Here is a 24,587-nt window from a genome sequence, read left to right as displayed (position 1 = left end):
CCACATGACCTCATCTTCTTCCATTTAGACACTCATCATAACTTCTGGCTGGAGGTTTCCATGAGGGGCTCACCCCAAGACAGTGTCCAAAAAATCTCCCTTGCATCTTATTTGCCTAAAGTCAGGGTGGACTGTACACCCTTCCTGTGAACCTGGCGTGATCAAATAGGCCTGCCATTAATACTGCTCCGCTTCTCCAATTTGAGGCCTACTGACTAAGGGATTTAGATTCTTTATGTGAATTGAAGTCATGAGAAAACCTAAGCACCTATGGGCTAGCATCTGCAGGGCTTTGAGGAACTTATTTGACCCAAAGGATCCCTATTCTCACTTGATAGAGGTCAGCAAACTTACAGAGGAAGGCAAGAGACTTTATCCACAAGGACTGCTCTTTGGCCATTTTGGTTTTGGATGTACACATGGAATCTTTCTTTAGATCCATCAGGTGATGAACTCTAAGCCACCACCTCACACAGGGCCAAGAGTCTGAATAAGACACATCCTTTTCAAAGCAATTAAGCAAAGTGCCACAAGTGATGCCCATTCATTTCCATTTGAAAACTGTTCTCTTCAGGCTTCCAAAAGGTGTGGCCTGAGGCAAAGACCTTCCTGACATTCAGGGCAACAGAACAATAGGTAAGCATAAGGCCCAAAGCAGGGTTTCTCCACTGAGACTTTCCTGGTCCCAATGATTTCTGAGTTTTCTGAGATGCTCGCCATTCCCTTCAGCTATCCAGTACATGGCCATGTCACAGAGCTTGCAGGTGGTACAATACTTGGACATAAAATCATGAGCCTATTCTGGAGAGTCTCCAGAATTCAGGAAGAAAACAGAAACTTAGGAAGATATCAGGTGTAGCCCATTGATAAGGCAAGCTGCAGTCCATTCATAAATTGGGCAGGGTAAATGCTGGGAAGCTTTCTAATAGACAGGACACATCCATTGAGGCATTCTCTTTTCTAATGTCTACAACCACGGACACAGTGGGATACACAGACATAGAAACACTCACCTTGTCAAAGGACTTACTAGAAAAGGTTCACTAAATCCAAACAAACAGCCTTTCCTACCTATTCTCAGAACAAGGGAAAACCACAAACCTACACCCACACCCACAAAGGCACCGCCTTGACCCAAGTAATTCTGAGACTATCTGGAGTGTCCTCTGACTGGTGGGCCATAGTATGCTCCCTCAAAATGGCATGTCCTGTCTCCAATCTCTTCTCCTTATCCAACTCTGTAAAGTTGTCAGGAGCCAGCAGTGAGCAACTACCTTTTTTCCCAGGAAAGGCCCGTCTCCAGAACTCTCTTGGCATTTGGCCATCCTCACATGGGTAGGTACCAAGGAAGACTGATTTTGTCCTTGATAAATCCAAACAAGTGAGAACATGGGACTGGGACTGGGACTGGCTCTGGGTGCCTGGCTTCCTGGATCTCAAGTTCAGAGAGTTCCATCACCAAGAAAGTGCGGTGAGGTCACTTCCTTCAGGAACTGAATGGGATCACTGTCTTGGCAACCACTTTGTCCTAACAGTTGCTTCCAAGGGTCGCTTGAGGTGCAAGCTGCTCCTACTACCTGTGACAGTTTCACAAGTTAGAATGTTATATCTACCATAGGCACCCGGAAATAACTCTCCACACAGGCCTGGTTTGGTCCATCTTCTCTACATTAAGAAGAGAGAGGCTGATTCAGACACAACCCTTCATCCTGACCAGGTTGTTTGCCATGGAAGATGACTTTTGCTCTCTCAGGTACTTTATAGGTGCCTACATCTTCTCAAAAGATCATATCTGCATAGACCTTTGAGGTTCTCAGCAGGTGAAAGATTCCCCTATATTCCTGTATTTTAAGACCAACTCTGTGTCTGCTCTTCTGTAAAGTTAGATTGAGGGTAGATGGTATGGTTAGGATTAATAACATGTTAGATTTGTGTTAGGAATCATTCTGCTGGATGAATAATGGTATTGGGAGTCTGAGATATTTTTAAGAATATAGAGGTGAAATATTGTAATGGTCGGGCGAGTATAGGAGAAAAGACCACCAAGAGACTGTCTCATGCAACAAAAAAGGTTTTATTGTGGGTCCAGCATGCTAGGACTCAGAGTTCACTTGAATAGATCCCTGAGAACAGCTTAAGCAGAGCTTATATACTTTTCTTGGAGAAGGCAGGGATAAAAGTTTATTGATGGGTCAGGGCGAGTGGGCGGTTTGCTTTCAACCGGTTGACTGAGTACTTTCTGCAGTTTGGCAGTTGGGGACAGCACATTCTGGGAACAAGATTAGCAAACAGTTCTCAAGATTTCAACAGTGTTTTGTTAAGCATACAGAAAAACAGGAATTAACAAGTACCTATTTTATTAACCTTTCATTCCCCACTTCTTCTTCTGGTTACTTTTAATCATAAAAGTGATCATTGATGGGTGTTACATTTTATGTCTGCCCGTGTGGTATATTGTTGTCTGATTACCATAGTTTAACTTGTCCAATTTGTGCTTGGAGAAAGGAAACTACATGATTGAGCCAAAAGGGTCCTACAGTTCACAATAATATAAGGATTATTAATGGACCAGCCAGGGCTGATGAAAGCATGGTTACCCGACGGACTGTGTGAGCCAAGACTCAAACCACCCTTTTTGGGCCTCTCTCTCTCGTTGACCCTCCTCAAGGCGTTTTCTTAATTTACTCCTAGATTCTTTTACAACTCTAGTGTGGCCGGCATAAAAACAACATTCTTCCCTCAAAGCACCACAAAGTCCCCCTTCTCTCATGAAGAGGAGGTTTTAACCCTCGCCTGTTCTGTAAAACAGCTTCATAGAGAGAGGTTAAACATTCCTGTAAAGCTGTGATGGAGGTTTTATTATCTTTAAGTTTTGGTCTATTGCTGCTTCTAATTGGGTCATTTGTTGTGTCCTTTGGACGAGGGCAGTGGTTCCTTTGCCCATTTCTGCAGCAACTCCTATTCCTAATAGGATGGCTAAAGTGAGAAATACAGGTTCCCAGCAGAACTGGGTTGTATGCCCTCCTATTTGATCTTTAAATGGACCTGCGTCAAGATAGAGCACTCTGGAAAACATCTGCAACATTACATAATTAATCACATCTGTTGACCATTTCATGAAAACATAAACAATGTTTAAGTATATAGAATCTTTCTGTTGTAGGGACGGACAAGGCAAGGCACCTAAGATAGCACCAAAGACAGGGAAACAGTCCTATTTGGTTGCAAACGGATTTAGAGGGCATTGCTTCTGTTGTAATTAATTAATCCCCTGAACCCCAAGTTTAGGTAGTTTCAGAATTTGTACCCAACATGTAAGGGAAGGGGCTCAGAAGTTCACAGTCTGCAGAAGTTCACAAAAAGCTGTTTTTCTATCTTTTATTTTTTCCTCTGTTCTGGGCAAGTTAACTTTTCAAGGACACCTGAAAGGGAGAGAGATTTTTTTTTCCCTGCCAGCTGTTACCATGGAGCCTAGTTGGGAACTTCTTTATCTTAGAAATGTAGCCATCTCTGTGAAGCCCCAACTCAAGGTCAGAGGCCTTGTTCACATATTTTTTGAAAAACTAGTAAGGGTGTGTATAGCTCAGAAGTGCTGATTCTTTTTAGCCAGTTGCCAAGTAGACCAGGGCAACACGAAAAGAGGAAGTTTATCTATAGTGAACTCTTTTTTAGGGACTCTTTTGCTGAAAGTTCTAAAGTCAGCCATGGTGAAGACTTCTGGAGAAGGTCAGTTAAGATTTTTCTGTGGGCCTGGTACAGAGGGGGAAGACGTGGAAGGCAAGGCTGAGAGCAGCTCCATGGATCTGAGAATGAGGAAGGAGAGATGTAAAAGAATATTGGGAAAGGGGTTTGAGATTTTCCTAGCAACAAAAACTTGAGCAGTAAAACAGGTAGAGCAGAGGGGATGACGGGAGTGAGTATCCCAAAAAGCCTGTGAGGGATTTTAAATTCATAGTCACCTGTTTTCAGTGATGACAAAGCATCTTTAAAGGCCATTTTCATTACATCTTGGATAGGGGTCTGAGTGATCTCCTCAGCTGGTTTGAGCTTTGGGTTAGCTGGTTAGAGGACCTGATGGGACCCGGTGCAGGCTCTGACAGGAGAAGAGAGGAGTGAGTGTGTGGAGGGGTACCTGAGTACCGGATACCTCAGCCAGGAGGCAATTGTCTGAGAACCAGCAGAGGTTTTGATTTTTGATCTAGTAATTGGAGGGGAGAAATCAGGTTGCTCAGGTGCGAGTGCCAGCAGAGAGTCTGGAGCAGAAGACTGAGGGTGAGCATCTATTGGAGAAGTATAGTTCAGGATGTGAGCCAAGGAGGAAAAAGTCCTCCACATAGGGGAATCTCCTTTCACCCTTTTGAGCACTTGCAGAAGTTAAAAAGGTCAAGCAGAATTTGAGGATCTAGAGACCCGTCTGGGGGTCATCGGTTTTGACTGTCTAATTGGTAATATGGCCAATTCTGTGTATTGAATTTGATGATGAGTTTGGGTTCCACCAGGCAGTCCCTGTATGCTAACATCCCCATGACTTACAGAAGAAGTCGGCTTTTCCCCCACAAAGCTGTGGCTGTTTGTGGCTTTGATAGTCTTCCGGGCAAACATAGTAATCTAGGCTTCCAACCTGCATCTGGCTCATGTGTCCCTACATCCATAATGTTTGTTTCCATTATCTATGATACGGAAGGTATATAATGGAATTTTAGTGGGATCTGCTTTATCAGGGATATCCTAATAGAAAAAACCTATAGGCAGCTGACCAATGTCTGGGTGTTGAGATGGCCAACAGGTCCCTATGTGGGCTGTAAGCGAGATAGTCTGTTCTTCTTTTCTATGAGGATTTGTGATCAGCCATCGCTGATGAATGGGCTAATGAGGATTAGGACTAGTGGTGGCCAAGGGGAGAGTCTATAGCCTTATCCATATGCCAAATACGCAATTTGAAAGGGTTACCAGTCATTTCCAGTTTCCAGAAAGAATATGGACAGGGCACAGGCTTGAGATGGGAAGCATGGATACAGGAAGGGATTCCGTCTACATTTACTGCTGTAGGTGTTATAAATAGCACGTGATATGTTCCTTTCCAGTGGGGTTCCAGGGATGACACCTGATGTCGTCTAATATAGATGAAGTCTCTTACTTGATATCGATGTGGAGTCCCCTCGTCCCCAGGTTGATAGGCCGTGGCCACTGTTTTAACAGGTATTGCTGAGTTCTTTCAAGAGCTTTAAGTCTGTCAAGCAAGGGGGTGAGGAAGGGATCCTTAGTTTCTTGAGTTGGGGTTAGGTCCCTTACTGGAGGAGGGGCAACATAGAGAATTTCACAGGGGGAGAGGTTACACAAAGAAACAGAGGGAGTAATTCTTACATGAAACAGTGCATAAGGCAGGAGTATAGTCCAATCTTTTATGCTGGTCTCTAAGCTTAATTTTATTAAGGTCTCTTTAAAGGTTCTATTTATTTTTTCTACCTGTCCTGAGCTCTGGGATCTATAAGAATAATGTAACTACCAATTAATCACCAGGGTACTGGTTAACCCATGACTTACCTGGGCCATGAACACCAGTCCATTATCAGACCCTATGACCTTAGGCAGGCCGTATCTTGGAAAAATATCTTTCAGGATCATCTTGACCACCATTTGTGCCATGTTTGTTTTTTTTTTTCCTTTTTTTCTTTTTCTTTTCTTTTTTTTTTTTTTGTTGAGAAGGTTTCAATACATCCTGAAAATGTATCTACAAACTAGGAGATATTTAAGTCCATACCTTGCTGGCTTAATTTCAGTAAAGTCCACTTCTGAGAATTTTCCTGGTCTGGTTCCTTGAAGGTGCTTTCCTGCAGGAAGCTAAAAAGGGTAAGCATTAACCAATTGATGGACACGAGAGGCTTTTGATACCCATTCAGTTATTTCCTTCTGCTGTTTGTCGGTTAGTAGAAAACTCTGTTCTTGATCCTTCAGTAAAGAAAGCAGTTTCTTTGAACTAAGGTGAGTGAGTTGATGCACATTTTCTACTGACTTTGTTAGAGCCATGACTATAGGAGTTTTTACTGAAGGATTTAGAAATTCCACTTGGGGGCCTTCAGGGTTAAAAGTTATTATGCCCCAGAGCTTGGTGAGCAGATCTCTACCCATCAATGGGGCCAGGCATTCTGGGATTACTAGGAAGGAGTGATGGATTTTTCTTTTCCCCAGGTCCATGGTCCTATTTGTTTTCCATGCCCGACATTTACTGCCATTAGCCCCTTGAACTAGAGACCTTTTATTTGATAGAGGACCCAATGGGGCCTTAAGGGCTGAGTATATTGCCCGTGTGTCTACTTCAAAGTTTACTGGGGTCCCCTCAACTTCAAAAGTTATTTACTTTCACTGTGAGTTGGTTAGTGGAGTTGGTTAGACTTCATTCACAAAGAGTGCTCTTTTGGCAATTTTGGTTTTGGATGCACACAAGGGATCTTTCTTTAGATTCATCAAGTGCTGAGAATCTAAGCCACAGCCTCACACAAGGCCAATATGCTGATTCAGACACATCCCTTTCCAATGCAATTAAGCAAAGAGTAACAGGTGATGTCCACTCATTTCCATTTGAAAACTCTTTTCTTCAGGCTTTACAAAGGGGTGGCCTGAGGCAATGACCTTCCTGACATTCAGGCAACATAACAATAGGCAAGCAAAAGGCCCATAGCAGGGTTTCTCCACTGAGACTTTCCTGGTAACACTGATATCTGAGTTTTCTGAGATGCTCACCATTCCCTTCAGCTGTCCAGTACATGGCCATATCACAGATCTTGGAGGTTGTACATATCTGATACACAAAACCATGAGCCTATTCTGGAAAATGACCAGAATTCAGGAAGAAAACAGGAACTTAGGAAGATAGTAGGTGTTGCCCATCCATAAGTCAAGCCACAGTCCATTCATCAATTAGGCAAGATGAATCCTGGGAAGCTTTCTCCTAGACAGGAAACATCCATTGATGCATTCTCTTTACTAATTTCTACAATCACGGACACAGTGGGATACACAGAAATAGAAACACTCGCCTTGTCAAATGACTTACCAGAAACAGTTCACACCAAACCAAACAAACCGCCTTTCCTACCTATTTTCAGAACATGAGACAAAACCACAAACACACACCCACATCCACAAAGGCACCTCCTTCCCCCAAGGAGGTCTGTGACTATCCAGAGTGTTCTCTGACTGGTGGGCAATACTATGTTCTCCCGAATTGGACTGTCTTGTCTCAGATCTGGTCTCCTGGACCAACTCTGTGAACTTCATAGCTGCATACATCTTCTCCAGAGATTATTTCTGCATGGATCTTTGAGGTTCTTAGCAGGTGGAAGATCGTATTGTAAGACCAACACTGTTCCTGCTCTTCTGTAATGTTAGATTGAGGGAACAGTGTATGTTTAGGGTTAATAACATGTTCGATTTGAGTTAGGAATCATTCTGCAGGATGAATAATGGTATTGGGAATCTGCGATATTTACAAGAATATATTGGTGAAATATAAGTATGAAAACAGGATTCCTGATAAGATTTGGAGCTCAGAAGGGCATTGGGCCCTTGACTGGGATACTTAGTTTTGCATTATGTTCTGCACACATGCCTCAGATAAATTGATATAAAATGGCATAGGACCTTGTTCCTTGGATGATTGAATGTCGAAGAGAACATCCAGTCAAAAAGGGACGGTAGGTAGGATTAGGAATATAGTCAGTAGGTTTAGAAAAAAGCGTGAGTATAGGATTCGGACCAAAATTTTTTTAGCAATAGGGTTTCATTTAGAGAGTGAATGTCAATGTCAGCACATGTGAAGAATGAGTCACAATGATGAGCTGGGGAAAATATGTAGGAAAGCAGATATCAATAAAGACATTACAAAATGAGACAAAGTATAAAGTGAGTAATTCGATTAGACATTTTCAACAGGCTTGAGTTTTAATATATAACCTTAGGAAGAAACAAAAATGACGTCACCAATAGGATTGACATTTGAGAATATTAGGCAAATTGCACATGGATATTTTTAGTAATTCATGTTCACGTTCCATTTTGGCTTTGGTACAATCATAAGTGCAAACTTTGCATTTTTTGTCCCGAATATAACTGTGATAAAATGTATATGTATATCAGGTGTCATGAGTATGTCTTCCACCATTTCTGGGAGCAATATTTTGAAGACATATAATTAGTATTGGGGGTACAAAGAGGTGTACCCTGTGTCTATGTATATAGAGATAATGCATGAAGAGACCATACTGTGAATAAATAATATAACTGGTTACACTTTAAATAATGGATTGAATTGATATCTGAAAATATATAGGAAATCTTATATTGATATACAATCATTCATTCCAACCAATTATACATATAATGGTAATATTAGGGTTTCAGTTTATCATGACGGGTGTGTGAGTTTTGCTTCAAAAGTGACAATGGAAATTGAAAATAATGTGTTTGGAAGGAAGTCTCATGAAAAGAGCAGTCAAGAAACATGGAGAAATACATGTGTTCTGAATCAGGATGTGATTGAAAGTGAAACAAATGCCTATCAATTTGATAAATTTTGGATGAAATATATATGCTATGATGTGCATAAAATGAAGAAATAGTAAAGTACCAGTGTTGAATAAAAATGAACGCCAAAATACACATCATGTCCCATAGGAATCTACTTGCATTGATGTGAAGCTGGGTCAGTTACTGTAGAAATATTAGGATTTGTATGCACCATTTACTGAAGATAGTTTTCAGTACTAGGAAACAAATATGTATTTCAGGTGGATGAATATTTCTGAGAATAATCTTGTGAAAAGTTGATTATAAATCCACATATATGAATATGAATGCATTTAGGGAGTGTATAATAAGACACATATATTTCAAAATTTGAAAAATCTGGAGACTATATATATATATATATATATATATACACACACACACACACACACAGACATTAAAGGTAGCAATATATATGAAAATCGAAATTCATCATGAAATATATATCATCCACAGATTCAAAAAATATTCATTTTACTGAACATGGATTTATGAATAATGTTGTTCAACTAGGAAGGGAACAGTGTATGGTTAGGGTTAATAAAAGGTTCAATATGGGTTAGGAATCATTCTGCTGGATGAATAATGGTATTGGGAACCTGCAATATTTACAAGAATGTATAAGTGAAATATAAGAAAGAAAACAGAAATCTAGGTAAGATTTGAAGCCCAGAAGGGCATTGGGCCCTTGATTGGGATACTTAGCTTTGAATAATGTTCTGCAGAGATGCCTCAGATAAATTGATGTACAATGGCATAGGACCTTAAACCTTGGATGGTGGAATGTGGGATGAGAACTTCTAGTCAAAAAGGGACAGTCAGTATTATTAGAAAGAGAGTTGGTAGGTTTAGAAAGAAGAGTGAGTATAGGATTTGCACCAAAAGTTCTTTAGCAATAGGGATTCGGGCAGAGAGTGAATGTAAATGTGAGCACATGTGAAGAGTCAGTCACAATGATGAACTGGGGAAAATATGTAGGAAAGCAGATATCAATAGAGACATTAGGAAACCAGGCAAATGATAAGGTGATTGAGAGGATTAGACATTTTCAACAGGCTTCAGGTTAAATATATAATTTTATGTAGAAACAAATAAGTAGTCACCAATAGAATTTTCATTTGAGAGCATTAGGCAAACTGGACATGGATGATTTTTTTAATCTATGTTCACATTCCGTTTAGGTTTGGTAGAATCATAAGTGTGACCTTTGTTTTTTGTGTCCTGAATATTACTGTGATAAAATGTATATGTAGATCAGGTGACATGGGTATTTCTTCCCCCATTTCTTGGAGCAATATTTTGAAGACGTATGAATTAGTATTGGGGTTCAATGAGGTGTACCCTGTGTCTATGAATATAGAGATAATGCGTGAATAGACGATACTGTGAATAAATAATATAACTTTTCCACTTTCAATAATCGATTGAATTGATATCTGAAAATATACAGGAAATTTTATATTGATAAACAATCATTCATTCCAATCGGTTATACATCTAATTTTAATATTAGGTTTATGTTTTATCATGAAGAGTGTGTGAGCTTTGTTTCAAAAGTGATTATGAAAATCAAAAATAATGTGTTTGGAAAGAAGTCTCATGAAAAGACCAGTCAAGAAACCTGGAGGAATACATGTGTACTGAAGCAGAAATTGATTGAAAGTAAAATAAATGCCTATAAATTTGTGAACTTGTGGATGAAATATATATCCTATGATGTGCGTAAACTGAAGAAATAATAATGTACCAGTGTTGTAAAAAAATGAACGTCAAAATACAAATCATGTCCCATAGGAATCTACAGGCAATGATGTTAAAGTGGGTCAGTTACTGTAGAAATATTAGGATTTGTATGCAACATTCACTGAAGTGAGTTTTCAGTACAAGAAAACAAATATGTATTTCAGGTGGATGAATATTTCTGAGAATAATCTTGTGAAAAGTTGATTATAAATCCACATACATGAGCATAAATGAATTCAGGGAGTGAATATAACTCACATATATTTCATATTTTGAAATATCTGGAGAGTGTGTATACATATATATATGTGTATATATATATATATGTGTATATATATATATATATATATATATATATATATATATATATATATATAAACACACACAGACATTAAAAAGTAGCAATATATATGCCAATCGAAATTCATCATTAAATATATATCATCAACAAATGCAAAAGTATTTATTTTAGTAAACATGGATTTATGTATAATGTTTTTCAACTGGGAAGCTCACCCATAGTTTGAATTTTCAGTTCCAAAAGCATTTTGGAGGAGTTATCTCTTCTCAAAATTTGTATCTTCCTAGTCAGTCACCTCAAAAGTATGTATGTGTGATACCAGGGAGAATTCTATATGTGCATATCAAATTACATGTGCTGAATAGGCTACAGAGAAATGGAGGCAGGAATTCACATATTCGTTAACTTTAAAACACATGGAGAACTATTTCAAAAGAAAATTTACTAGATTTAAAACACCAACCCTTTATCATGCAAAAGACATGTCCAACTATACACCATTCCTCCTCTGAACTGCTTGTATTTCTATTCTGTTTGGGTTATTTTTGTCCATCATAATGGTTTAGTAGTCAGAAACTAGTCAGCTATTTGTTAGTGTCAGGGATTCAGTATTTCAAATGGAAAATTAGATAATGAATCCAATGTGTATGCAAATATGTGCTAAACAAAATTCTTCCCACTCTCATCCAGAACAATGCCTTCACATTACTTCTGCCCCAAGTAAGGCACAATTAGAGGAGAAGAGTTAGAAAATCTGTGAATACATATCAGGAATGCAAAATCCTCAGGAGTTCACAACCTTGGAGGTGGTAGGGGAGTTTCCAAAAGTAAGGGACAGTGTTGATAGATCCAACCTGATCTTTTATTAAAATTGGAAGCCATCTTGCCACAAAGCCGTGAAAAGATAATTTTGGCTTTACTATAAATTAGTGCCAATTCTCAACCTGCTTGGAATGCTTACCAGTGCCTTGAACTCACCCATGCCTGGATCTCGGACCAGATAGCAGCGCTCTCTGAAACTTTAGTGATACCTCATAAATATTTTCTTTCCCTGGCCAGACAACTAGTCTCTGAGGCTCTAATGGTCCTCATAAATTCTGATGTTGGGGCCAGCAAAAAAAAAAAAAAAAAAAAAATGTAAAATACCATTAGTGTGATGCTTGTCAAAGTTCTCTTATCTGTACCCCCCTTTTGTGTATCTTTCTGGGCTACATAGCTGGGCTATAGGAAAGGTGGGGTTGCTGTCTTGTTCCCGCCTTTTTGAAAGGGAGAGGCAGCCTGGCCGGTTGAAATAATAAGCTTGCCTTAATTTGATTTAATTGGAGTCAGTGGTCTTTTCTTGCATCCTGGTCTAACATTTTGGAGTTCCAAAGCGAGATGACCCTGATCACAAGATCACCCAGATCACAAGACCAGATTGCTGGAAATTCTGAAGCTGGCCTTCCCTCCAGGGCTCCAGGCTGGAGAGCCACTCTAGGGGGTGTGCAACTTGAGACGTTCCAAGGCCTTGGATTGAGCCTTCGGTCTGTGGAGAACTGCAGTGAACCAAAGCACTAAAACTATTAGCAAGCACCTGGTGGAGGAGGCCTCCATAGGTAAGTGACGCCTTTATGACATCTGATATCCGGTAAAGGGCGATCTCTTCTGATGACAGAGAGGTGGCCTGGGGAGGCTCACATATACTCCTCTCTGGGACATTAACGAGAATCGTTCTGTCCTCTGTTCTGTTCTGTAGGGAATTGCTCTGGCAGGGTAGAGAGGTGCCGACGGGCACGCATGCCCTCCTACCCCATACCTTTAGCAAGATGTTGCATTGCCCCTCTGTTTTTCTCTTTTGGCACCGGGTTTCTATTTTTGTGTGTGTTTTCTTCTGTGTTCTATATGTTATTTGTTTGTTTGGTTTTGTGCGTTTTGTTGTGTGATTTCTGTGGTAAAATCTTAAGGATATTGGACGTGAAAAAGGGTAACAAAGCAAGTAAGCCTGACACCACTTTGGACTGTGTTCTAAGGAACTATGATGAACTTTACCCTCCTTTGTTAAGCAGGATGAGAGAAGCCCCAAGCTGGCTGCCTGGTGCACACCCACTGCAGAGGGCAATTCCTGCTTGGGACCTAAGAACTGAGTATCTCCCAGGTTAACAAGTGAAACTACTTTAAAATCCCTTGTCCCTCCAGATCAAGAGAGTCACAACCTTTGGGCAAAGTCCCCTGTGTTTCTCCTTTGCTAGCAAAGCAATAAACGTCCCTTTTTCTTTTTCTCTAAACCCAGTCTTCATTATTAAATTGGTATTAATTGGCTTCAAGATCAGGAAGCGAACTTTAAGTTACAAATTTTGATACCACCCCCCACCCCGGAACTTTTTGAGAGCTGACTACTGAAATGTTAGGAGATGGAGCGTGCGTGGGGTGGACCCGAACCTGAGGAGGTAATGCTGTAAGTAAAAGGAGGGACTGAGGGACTCCCAGCAGCTGCTGAAGTCCTGTTGATTCAGGGAATTCCCTCCTTCCTTTCCAGCACTGTAAGGATTATACCACCTCTGTCTTCTTAAAAAAGAGAAAAAGAAAAAGGGGACACTAAATGCAGTAAAGTCATCATGGAGAACCTTGATTTTACATTTCATGTTGCCCCTCTGTGAAAACATCTGGTCCCCTTGTGGGGACATCTATGGTGCCACTGGTGTAGGAGATTTTTCTCTTATCTGCTCTGTTTTAATGGCTTCCGTCTGTCAACCATAGTCTGGAGCTCCTTTCTGTCTTTCTTGTGTCTTTGTTTCTGCCCCTTTAAGACATGAGCAATAATATTTTGATATTATAAATTGTTTCTTGGGAATGATTTTAGCTGAATGTGTGTCTAAAGGATGATGTTTTATTGTAACAATCTGTTATCTGAATAGTTTTTTGAACCATTGAACAATCTTGCAGTTAAATGTCAGTTTTAGGTAATTGTTAATCTATGATTTCAGATAATTCATGCCAGAGAACTTAAATACTTAGGATGGAAAACTAAAGAACTCTACTTCCAAGATGTCAAGTAACTTCGCAATCATTCAGTCTTTTTTTTCACCAATTTTGAATTGGGTAGCCTGGAAAACGTCACTGTGTGTACCAGTGCATTAATTTGGACAAGGATAGTAAATCATAGTATATCTTTTGACAAAACAAGATGTAAAGATATAATATTTTGTGAATTGTATCTTAAACTTGTATCATTATTTTCAACATCCTAATCTGAAAATTATGGGTAAAATGCCTTAGGCCTGAGGTGTCTGCTCAGAATAGCAGTTTTTTCCAACTCCTTCAAGACCTCAGCCAGGACTTATGTTGAAATGCAAATGAAAGAAGCCTGCAAGCTCAGTCAGAGACTGGTCTGAGGCATAAGGGGGAAAAATGTAAACTGTATGGTATCACCTAATTACTGGCCAGTAATTTTTTCTAGGACTCTTATTTTTTTTCCTTAGATTCTTTCTTTATTTTTTTTTGAGCTCATGATTTTAATCCTACAGACCTAGGTTAAAGTTATTCTGATCAATTCTCTCTGTGACCCACTGTGGAGTTTTTGAAACATTGCAATGGAAATTTCACCAGTGAAAAGCTACAAGGCCTTTACTATTATTATGTGTGCACACTTCTTTATGTGTTGTGTGTGTGTGTGTGTGTGTATATATATATATATATATATATATATATATATATACACATATGTCTTTATATCATATATATGATACACAAATTAACATATATAAGAAGCGCTCATAAAAATGCGCTCATAAAAACAAATTTTAAAAAGTGGAACCAAAGAACTTTAATTCACGTGATTTAAATGTTTCAATTTAAACTGGATAAACAGATAAATATAAGTGTCTTTAAATTTAGGGTCACAAGTTTTTCTAGGTGTTCAAAAATCTAATAAAATATTAATGTCTACAAAAGGTCTAATATGCCTTTGTTCTAGGACTTTTCCTTCAACAACAACAAAAAAAGTTTTACAATTTTCAATACAATTGTCTAATATTTTGATAAATAAGTAAAGTAAATTTTATATGGGATTACTCATTCATGAGTACTTTTGTTTGATAGCTGATTGATTTACTAAGGTGTGTATAAGTTTTTACTAAAGTCTGTATAAGATTGTAAAATTCAGTCATGTGTTAAAGAGACAAAAATTTCTGAAAACATAAGTTTACCCATAACATTGTGTTTATTAAGTTTTATTTTTTCTAGAGCAAGCAACCATAAAAATTAAACAAATGATAAAATAAGAACTGTTATTTTAGAGAACTGTACTGCCATTTCTTTAAAAGCTAAACTTGGTTAATGTAGAAACATCAATGTCATTGTGATGCTATCAATGTGCTCATATCTTCCATGTATACAAGTCTGTAAGGTAGAAACTTGAAAAGAGCATTATATCAAGCTGGTGTTCTAAAGTGATATGGTAAAAAATTATATTGGGGATTTATTTACCTGTTATCAGTAAGACATATAAAGTTTTATGTTACTTTTTACATTGGGGAACAATTTAAATGTATTTTTTAAGTTAATGAGAGCCTAATCTATGTAAAGGTTTAAAACTTTCAGCCTTTCTTTAATTCATATTTTAAATGTGATATCATACGGTGTTAGCTAATGTTCATGTGACCTCAAAGAATTTATGTAAACTTTGTAAAATGATATTTAAAAAACAAAGATCAGCTTTAGAACTAAAACACTTAAGATTCATAAAGACCCCTGCATTACCTGAGATAAGGCTGTGTGTCCCATCTTACAACATGTTAGAATGACTACGAAAGCAGTAGGTCAGATTCTATTTCATTTAAAGTTATGTTCAAAAGTTTCCTTGGTTTTTTTTTTTCTGCAAAGATTCTTAGGATCTCAAACATGGGATATAATGTATAACTCAGCCAAAAAATTAAGGGTAGCTATTACACAAACTAAGTATTTTTACTATTGTTAAAAATTTTAATATTGTAATTTACTTATAAGTGATCTAAAGAGTCCCTGTCAGTGTTTTATAGAAGTGTTGCTTTAAGAACACAACATGGGTTAATTTAAGATAATAAGTCATCACCTACAAGACAGACAGAATAATACAGATCCCAATTAATAAAAAGATAAATAATTTTAAAGTTATACACATTAAACGCCAGTACTTGTAATATAAGGCTGTTAAAAATTATTTGCTGCATGTTTAAGATTAGCATTTAATTAAAGTTAAATGAAAAGTGTCAAGAAAACCAATATTTGGCTCTTCCCCTCTGAGTCAGTCTAGTACTTGTAATATAAGGCTGTTAAAAATTATTTGCTGGATGTTTAAGATTAGCATTTAATTAAAGTTAAATGAAAAGGGTCAAGAAATCCAATACTTGGCTCTTGCCCTCTGAGTCAGTCTGAATCCAGGGAACAGGGGACTTCTCTAAAGAGCTTTGCAACTCTGGGCCACATAACCTCCCGATCAGGGAGATTAATGAGACCACTGGAGAACAGAAAGCCAATCAGTGCATTTGCCATGAAGAGGAGAGTCATCAGAGAAGGGAGACATCCTGATGCTTCTGAGGAAAACCACATGGTCAAGCAAGACCTGGACACACCTAGCGAAAATGGCACTATCAGAACTGAGAAGATGCTCTCACATTTCCCCAAAATTGACTCCCATAAAAGCTCAGCTGACTGTTAACAATAGATAGAAACAAAAGTCAGTTTGACTGTTTCATCTTAAACACTTAGCAAAGACATTTAAAACGAAAATACAGCCATTCTTGGGCATTTTAATTAATAATAATAATAATAATAATAATATTTTAAGGTATACACTTTATGTTAGCATCCCAAAATAAGTAAGACTGGAAGCTACAAAGAAGGATTCTCAGACAGGAATGCCTGATAACTATAAAAAGAGACTATCAAGAGGAGCTGCCAGAGGCAGAAGTTTTTAGGTTAAGTCCTACTGATATTCCTAACCTACACAGGTAGTCTTGGTGTCTGATAGTACGATTATCCAGCCCTGAGTAACAAAATTAAAGGTTTCTCTATTGGACACAGAGGTCTACTAGTAAAAGGATTTTGCAAGATCAAATAACATTAAATTATTACACTGTATCTTATGGGGAGGGAGAACTGTAATAAGATAATTAAAAGGTTAAGTTGACAGTCCTGATAACTGGGGAAACTAAATCCTGGTGAGGGAACTTCTATACAGCGACATGTTTCAACTGCTGCAACATTTATTCAGTACTCATTGAGAAACAAAAACTTTCAGGGCAACGGAACAATAGGTAATCAAAAGGCCCAAAGCAGGGTTTCTCGACTGAGACTTTAATGGTCACACTGATATCTGAGATTTCTGACATGGTCGCCATTCCTTTCAGCTATCCAGTACATGACCATGTCACAGAGATTGGAGGTGTTACATATCTTGAACACAAAACCATGAGTCTATTCTGGATAGTGGCCAGAATTCCAGGAGAAAACAGGAACTTTGGAAGATAGCAGGTGTTGCCCATCGATAAGACAAGCTGCAGTCCATTCATAAATTGGGCAGGATGAATGCTGGGAAGCTTTTTACTAGACTGGACACATCCAATGATGCATTCTCTTTTCTAATGTCTACAACCACTGACAGAGTGGGATACACAGACATAGAAACACTTGCCTTGTCAAATGACTTACTAAAAACCATTCACTCCAAACCAAATAAACCGCCTTTCCTACCTATTCTCAGAAAATGAGACAAAATCACAAACCCACACCCACACACACAAAGGCACCTCCTTCCCCCAAGTAGGTTTGTGACTATCCGGAGTGTCCTCGGACTGGTGGGCCATGCTGTGTTCACCAGAAATGGCCTGTCTTATCTCAGATCTGGTCTCTTTGGCCAACTCTGTGAAGTTGTCAGAAGCAAGCTGTGAGCCACTACCTGCTTCCTCTGGAAAGGCCGCTCTTCAGAGCTTTCCTGGCATTTGGCCATCCTCACATCAGTAGGTACAAAGAAAGACTGACCCTGTCATTGGTAAATCCAAACAAGTGAGACAACTGGAACTGGGATTGGGACTGGCTCTGGGTGCCTGGCATCCCGGATTCCAAGTTCAGAGAGTTCCATCACCAAGGAAGTGAGGTGAGATCACTTCCTTCCTGAACTGAATGAGGTCACTGCCTTGGCAACCAGTTTGTTCTAACAGTTGCTTCCAAGGGTCCCATGAGATGGAGGCTGCCCCTACTTCCTGTGACCCTTTCACAAGTTAGAATGTTAAATCAAACATAGGGCCCCAAGAACAGCTCTCCACACAGTCTTGGTTTGGTCCATCTTCTCTACATTAAGAATAGAGAGGCTGATTCAGACACAATCCTTCATCCTGACTAGGTTGCTTTCCATGGAAGAAGACTTTTGCTCTCTCAGGTCCTTCATAGCTGCCTACATCTTCTCCAGGCTTCATTTCTGCATGGACCTTTGAGGTTCTTAGCAGGTGTAAGATCCCTTACATTCCTGTATTTTAAGACCAACTCTGTCTCTGCTCTTCTGTAAAGTAAGATTGAGGGAACAGTGTATGGTTAGGGTTAATAACAGATTCGATTTCGGTTAGAAATCATTCTACAGGATGAATAAAGGTATTCGGAACCTGCAATATTTACAGAAATATATAGGTGAAATATAATTATGAAAACAGAAATCTAAGTAAGATTTGAAGCCCAGAAGGTCATTGGGCCCTTGATTGGTATACTTAGCTTTGAATTACTTTCTGCACAGATGTCTCAGATAAATAGATATACAATGGCATAGTGCCTTGTACCTGGGATGATTGAATGGAGAAGAGAACATCCAGTCAAAAAGTGTTCGAAATTAGGATTAGGAAGATAGTCGGTAGGTTTAGGAAGAAGAGTGAATATAGGATTTGGAACAAATGTTCTTTAGCAATAGGGTTTCGGTTAGAGAGTGAATGTAAGTGTCACCATATGTGAAGATTCAGTCACAGAGATGAACTGGAGAAAATATCTAGGAAAGAAGATATCAATTGAGACATTACAAAATCAGGCAAAGTATAAAGTGAGTGACACGATTAGACTTTTCCAAAAGGGTTGAGTTTGATTATATAATCTTTGGAAGAAACAAATATGTAGTCACCAATAGGATTTTCATTTGAGAGCATTAGGCAACCTAGACAAGGATGTTTTTAGTAATCCATGTTCACTTTCCGTTTAGGTTTGGTACAATCATAAGTGTGATCTTTGCTTTTTTCGTCCTGAATATTACTGTGATAAAATGTATATGAAGGTCAGGTGACATGAGTATTTCTTCCACCATTTGGGAGGAATATTTTCAAGATATAAATTAGTTTTGGTTTCAATGAGTTGTATACTGTGTCTATGAATATAGAGATAATGCATGAATAGACGATACTGTGAATTAATAATATAACTGATTCCACTTTATATAATGGAATGAATTGATATCTGAAAATATTTAAGAAATCTTATATTGATATACATTCATTCATTCCAACCAGTTGTACATCTAATATTAACATTAGGGTTATGGATTATCATGAAGAGTGTGTGAGTTTTGCTTCAAAACTGATTATGGAAATTGAAAATAAAGTGTTTGGAAAGAAGTCTCATTGAAAGACCCATCAAGAAACCTGGAGGAATACATGTGTTCTGAAACAGGAAGTGATTGAAAGTAAAACAAATGCCTATAATTTGCGAACTTGTGGATGAAATATATGTCCTATGATGTGCATAAACTGAAGAAATATTAATGTACCAGTGTTGAATAAAATGAATGTCAAAAGTCACATCATATCCCATAGGAATCTACTTGCATTGATGTTAAACTGGATGAGTTACTGTAGAAATATTAGGATTTGTATGCACCATTCACTAAAGTTAGCTGTCAGTACTAAGAAGCAATATGTATTTCGGGTGGATGAATATTTTTAGAATAATCTTTTGAAATGTTGATTATAAATCCACATACATGAACATGAATGAATTTATAGAGTGTATAATAAGAAGCATATATTTCATATTTTGAAAAATCTGGAGTGTGTGTGTGTGTGTGTGTGTGTATATATATATATATATATATATATATATATATATATATATATATATATACATATAACACAGAGACATTAAAAAGTAGCAATATACATACCAATCGAAATTCGGTGTGAAATATATATCATCCACAGGTCCAAATATATTTATTTTACTCAGCATGGATTTATGTATAATGTTGTTCAACTAGGAAATTCACCCATAGTTTGAATTTTCAGTTCCAACAGCGTTTAGTAGGAGTGATCTCTGCTCACAATTTGTATCTGCCAAATCAGCCATCTCAAAAGAATGTACATGTGATACCAGGTAGGAATCTATATGTGCATATAAAATTGCATGTGCTGAATAGGCTATAGAGAAAGGGAGACAGGAATTTATATATTTGTTAACTTAAAAACACATGGAGTACTATTTCAACAAAAAATTGACTAGATTTATAACAGCTACACTTTATCATGCAAAAGGCAAGTCCAATTGTACACCATGCCTCTACTGAACTGCTTGAATTTCCAATCTGTTTGGGTTATTTTTCTCCATCATATTAGGATTAGTAGTCAGAGTCTAGTAGCTTATGGAGTAATGTCAGGGATAAAGTATTTCCATAGGAAAATTGGAAAATGAATCCAATGAGTAGGCAAATATGTGCTACAAAATTCCTCCCACACTCATCCAGAACAATGCCTTGACATAACCATTTCCCCAAGTATGACACAATTAGAAGAGAATGGTTTGAAAATCTGTGATTATATATCTGGAATAAAAAATGCTCTGGAGTTCACAACCTTGGAGGTGGTAGAGGAGTTTCCAAAAGTAAGGGACAGGGTAAACATGCCACAAACATGGAGCTCTGCTGGAATAAAGACTTATTAAGAAACAGCCTCTGAGTTTGGACACATGAAATATATGTTGTTGTCAGGAGCTTTAGCTTCCTTTGTAGTGAGACCATCAAAGCTGTGTCTGCATCTATGTGACCTGGAGGACGTGTTTTTTTTTATTTTCCAATGAACACAAGGCAGCAGTGCTGAATTCTATCTTTGTAGGTAAACTGTAGCCATAGGAGACTAAGTGATCCCCCCCTGTGAACCGTGAAGCCATTTAGTCATCCTCCATTTTTCCTGGTGTTTCTTGCAGCTGCACTGGGAGTTTGGTATTTGCTTCACGAAATACAAGGAGTTCAACTGGGACACAGTGCTGGAGGGAGTTCTGTCATGAGTGGTGGGACAGGGTCGGCAAGAGAATGCAGCAACCAGGCTTCTATCCCATATAGCTTGCCCCCTTGACTATAGCAACCTGATTCTGAACATTGCCCTGAAAGTTCTCCATATAACAATATGCCTTTACTTAAAAGGGTCTGCTGGCTACGCCATGTCTGTCACAAGCCATTTGGAAGACAATGCCGGATCCACATGGCCCCACCACAGATGTTTTATCACACACCTGCCCACCACTCCTCTAGGCCCACTACTCAGCAGGCACCAACTTACTGGCATCTCTGTTCTACACCATTTTCATGAAACGCAGTCAATCAAGGCACTGTGTGGTACACTCATGATCAGCAACAGGACATCCAAAAGTTGTCCAGTGCCACCTGTTCATGGGAATTTAAAAAATTATATGGTATTTATCTAGCCATTTTTCAAGGATGAGGTTGGAGGCACTGTGGGTTTCAAATCATGCAGGAAACATTAAATGGTGAGGAAGCTCATTTCATAGAGAGCTCTGGAGGACTATCACAGGCAAGACTTCCCAAAAAGTGGCCATAATGTCACATGAAGCCAGGCCCATTGAGGTATACAATGTGAGGTCCATGTGTGTTTTGCCTCTCAACTCTGGCTGTCAAGTTTTTCAGAATAAAATTATGTGATATCCTAGCTGAAATTCCCAGTGCTCTGTGGAAAACAACCCTGGCCCTAGATAAGTTTGCAAAGGCAACTCTTGTGCGTGGCCTCCTAAAATCCCAACACAATTCATGGCAATATTTCTCTGATGTCAGTTCCAGAACTCAGTATGTAAGGGGAATCACACCAGAGTTCAAGCCAAGGTGGACCCAGTCATCCCTTCCAACTGCCACACAAATGACCACAATTAAAACCAAAACACTGCCACATGGCCCTCATCTTCTTCCATATAGGCACTTAACAAAAACTCTGGTTGGTGGTTTCCATGAGGGATGAAGCTCAAGACAGTGTCAAAAATATGCTCTCTTGCCACTCATTTGCCTAAAGTCAGAGTGGCCTGGACACACTTCCGGTGAACCAGGAGTGATCAAATAGGCCTGCCATTAATGCTGTTCTCCTTCTCCAATTTGAGGCCTACTGACTGTCAGGTATAGATTCTTTATGCGATTTGGAGTCATGAGAAAACCCAAGCACCTCTGCAGGGCTTTTAAGAACTCATTTGACCCAAATGATCCCTATTCTCACTTGATGGAGGTCAGGAACCTAACAGAGGAAGGCAAGTGACTTCATCCACAATGACTGATCTTTTTGCCATTTTGGTTTTGGATGCACATATGGGATCTTTCTTATGATCCATTAGGTGCTGAGAATCTAAGCCACAGCCTCACACAGGGCAAAGAGGCTGATTCATACACATCCTTTTCCAAAGCATTTAAGCAAAGAAACACAGGTGATGCCCATTCATTTCCATTTGAAAGCTGTTTTCTTCAGGGTTCCCCAAAGTTTGGCCTGAGGCAAAGACCTTCCTGACATTCAGGGCAACAGAACATTAGGTAAGCAAAAGACCTAAAGCAGAGTGGCCAGAATTCAGAAAAAAAAAAAAAAAAACAGGAACTTAGGAAGGTAGCAGGTGTTGCACATCAATAAGGCTAGCCACACTCTATTCATAAATTGGGCAGGATGAACGCTGGAAAGCTGTCTACTAGACAGGAAACATTCATTGATGCGTTCTATTTTTTAATGTCTATATCCACAGACACAGTGTGATACACAGATATAGAAACACTCTCCTTGTCAAATTACATTCTAGAAGCAGTTCACTCCAAACCAAACAAACTGCCTTTCCTACCTATTCTCAGACCATGAGACATAACCAGAAACACACACCCACATCCACAAAGGCACCTACTTCCACCAAGTAGGTCTGTGACTATCTGGAGTGTCCTCTGACAAAGTGACTTTCCCTGAAATGCCTGTCCTGTCTCAGATTTGCTCCTTTGGCCAACTCTCTGAGGTTTTCAGTAGCCAGGGGTGAGCCACTACCTGTTTTTCAGGATAGGCCCCTCTTCAGAGCTTTCATGGCATTTGCCCATCCTCAGATTAGTAGGTACCAAGAATGACTGACCCAGTCCTTGGTATTTCCAATCAAGTGAGCACACTGAAACTGGGACTGGGACTGGCTCTGGATGCCTGGCTTCCTGGATCCCAAGTTCAGAGAGTTCCATCAACTAGAAAATGAGGTGAGGTCACTTCCTTCAGGAACTGAATGAGGTCACTGCTTTGGTAACCCTATGTCCTTACAGTTGCTTCCAAGAGTCCCATGAGATGGAGGCTGCCCCTACTGCCTATGACACTTTCACAAGTTAGAATGGTATATCAACCATAGGCACCCTAGAAAAGCTCTCAACAGAGGCCTGGATTGGTCCACCTTCTCTACATTGAGAAGAGAGTGACTCATTCAGACCATCCAGATCAAGTTGTTTGCCATGGATGATGACTTTTGCCCTCTCAGGTTGTTCATAGCTGAATACATCTTCTCCAGGGATCATTTCTGCATGGACCTTTGAGGTTCCCAGGAGGTGGAAGATCCCCTACCTTCCTGTATTGTAAGACCACCTAGTCCCTACTCTTTTGTAAAGGTAGATTGAGGAAACAGTGTATGGTTAGGATTAATAACATGTTCGATTTGGGTTAGGAATCATTCTGCTGGATGAATAATGGTATAGGGAACCTGTGATATTTATAAGAGTATAGAGGTGAAATATAAGTATGAAAACAGAAATCTAGGTAATATTTGAAGCCCAAAAGGGCATTGGGCCCTTGATATGGATACTTAGCATTGAATTACGTTCTGCACAGATGTCTGAGATAAATCGACATACAATGGCATGGGACCATTTACCTTGGATGATTGAATGTAGCAGAGAACATCCAGTCAAAGAGAGAGAGTGGGTAGGATTAGGATGGTAGTCGGTATATTTTGGAAGAAGAGTGAGTATAGGATTTGGACCAAAAGTTCTTTAGAAATAGGGTTTCTGGTAGAGAATGACTGTAAATGTCAGCACATGTGAAGAGTCAGTCACAATGATGAATTGGTGAAAATATGTAGGAAAGCAAATATCAATAGAGACATTAGGAAATCAGGCAAAGTATAAAGTGAGTGATTGGATTAGACAATTTCAACAAGCTTGAGAGAATATATAATCTTTGGAAGAAACAAATATGTAGTCACCAATAGGATTGACATTTGAGAGCATTAGGCAAACTGAACGTGGATGTTTTTAGTAATCCCTGCTCACTTTCCATTTAGGTTTTGGTAGAAGCATAAGTGTGACCTTTGGTTTTTGTGTCCAGAATATTACTGTGATAAAATATATTTGTAGGTAAGGTGACATGAGTATTTCTTCCACCATTACTCGGAGCAATATTTTGAAGACGTATAAATTACTATTGGGGATACAAATAGGTTTACACTGTGTCTATGAATATACAGATAATGCATGAATAGATCATAATGTGAATTAATAATATAACTGGTTCCAATTTTAAATAATGGATTGAATTGATATCTGAAAATATACAGGAAATGTTATATTGATATACATACATTCATTCCAACGAGTTATGCATCTAATGGTAATATTAGGGTTATGGTTTATCAGGAAGAGTGTGTGAGTTATGCTATTGTGGGTGAAGGGACACGCGAACCAGATGCAGGTTGGCTAGCCTAGATTACTATGTTTACCCGG

This window comes from Callospermophilus lateralis, unplaced genomic scaffold, assembly GCF_048772815.1.
Source record: "Callospermophilus lateralis isolate mCalLat2 unplaced genomic scaffold, mCalLat2.hap1 Scaffold_72, whole genome shotgun sequence".
Classification (NCBI taxonomy): Eukaryota; Metazoa; Chordata; class Mammalia; order Rodentia; family Sciuridae; genus Callospermophilus; species Callospermophilus lateralis.
The sequence above is the reverse complement of the archived record's forward strand: the minus strand, read 5'-3'. Positions refer to the sequence as shown.